General features: G+C 43.8%; 1 pseudogene; it reads left to right on the top strand.

Annotated features, from left to right (window-relative positions):
• The first annotated feature begins 4 nt into the window (after positions 1 to 4).
• On the top strand, positions 5 to 847 carry LOC102872120 (annotated as a pseudogene).
• The last annotated feature ends 525 nt before the right edge of the window (positions 848 to 1,372 follow it).

Raw genomic sequence — 1,372 nt, 5'->3', positions numbered from 1 at the left:
CACGATGGCAGCCCAAGAAGCACCCTAGGTCCTGTTTAAACCTGTTCTGGTGGGCAATGGTGGAATTGGAAAAATGACGTTTGTGAAATGTCATCTGAATGGTGAATTTGAGAAGACATATGTAGCCCCCTTGGGTGCACAGATCCATCCCATCACATTGTACATCAAAAGAGAAACAGTTAAATTCAACGTGTGGGGTACAGCTGGCCAGGAGAAATTTGGGGAGCGAGAGATAGCTGTTATATCCAAGCCCAGTGTGTCCTTACAATACTTGATGTAACATCAAGTTACATACAAGTTACCTACAAGAACGTGCATCACCGGCATCGGGATCTGGGGCGAGTATGTGAAATGATCCACATTGTGTTGTGTGGTGACAAAGTGGACGGTAAGGACAGGAAAGTTTAAGGTTAAATCAATCATCTTCCATGGAAAGAGGAATCTTCAGTTCTTTGATATTTCTGCCAAGAGGAACTATCACTTTGAAAAGCCTTTCCTTTGGCTTGCTAGAAAAGTAAGTGGAAGGGGAGCTCTGGTGGCCTAGTGGCAAAAAGCTGCACTGCAGTCCCAGAGGCGCACAGTTCAAATCCACCAGATGCTCTGCTGGGGAAGGAGGGACAATCTCCTCCTGTACCAGTCAAATCTGATTTGACGGTACACACACACACAAAATAATAAAATTTAAAAAAAGAAAAGAAAAGTAAGTGGAGACTATAACTTGGAGTGTGTTGCCGTGTCTGCTCTTCCCCCACCAGAAGATGTCATGGACCTAGCTTTGGCAGCACCGTAAGAGCATAATTTAGAGGTTTCTCAGACAACGGCTCTCTCAAACAAGGATGATAAATGATGTGTGAGAGAAGGGAGCTAGAACCCACGTGGGAAGTGTAGTTTTCATCGGCAATTGTCCTATGACCTTCTTGAGAGAGAAGTGACATTGGGACTACCTCATAACGATTTTTTTAAAATTCTATGTACGCAAATCAGCTATGAGATATCATCTCACCCCGGTCAGAATAACAAAATTTAACAGAACAGCAAGCAACAAATGCTGGCGAGGTTGTGGAGAAACTGGAACCCTTATTCACTGCTGGTGGGATTGTCAAATGGTGCAACCACTGTGGAAGGTGATATGGCGCTTTCTCAAAAGGTGCAAATAGAGATACCATTTGACCCAGCAATTCCACTACTGGGAATATGCCCTAAAGAGACCATAACTGCCAACCAAGCAGATATATGCACACCCATGTTTATCACGGCTTTGTTCACAATAGCAAGGAGTTGGAAACACCCCAAATGCCCATCAACAAACGAATGGATAGAGAAACTGTGGTATAGTCACACAATGGAATACTATGCTGCATTGAAAAGCAAG

Source organism: Elephantulus edwardii, unplaced genomic scaffold, assembly GCF_000299155.1.
Source record: "Elephantulus edwardii isolate Elephantulus edwardi_28Jun2011 unplaced genomic scaffold, EleEdw1.0 scaffold00236, whole genome shotgun sequence".
Lineage (NCBI taxonomy): Eukaryota > Metazoa > Chordata > Mammalia > Macroscelidea > Macroscelididae > Elephantulus > Elephantulus edwardii.
Note: the sequence above shows the minus strand (reverse complement) of the source record. Positions and strands in the feature narration are given on the sequence as shown.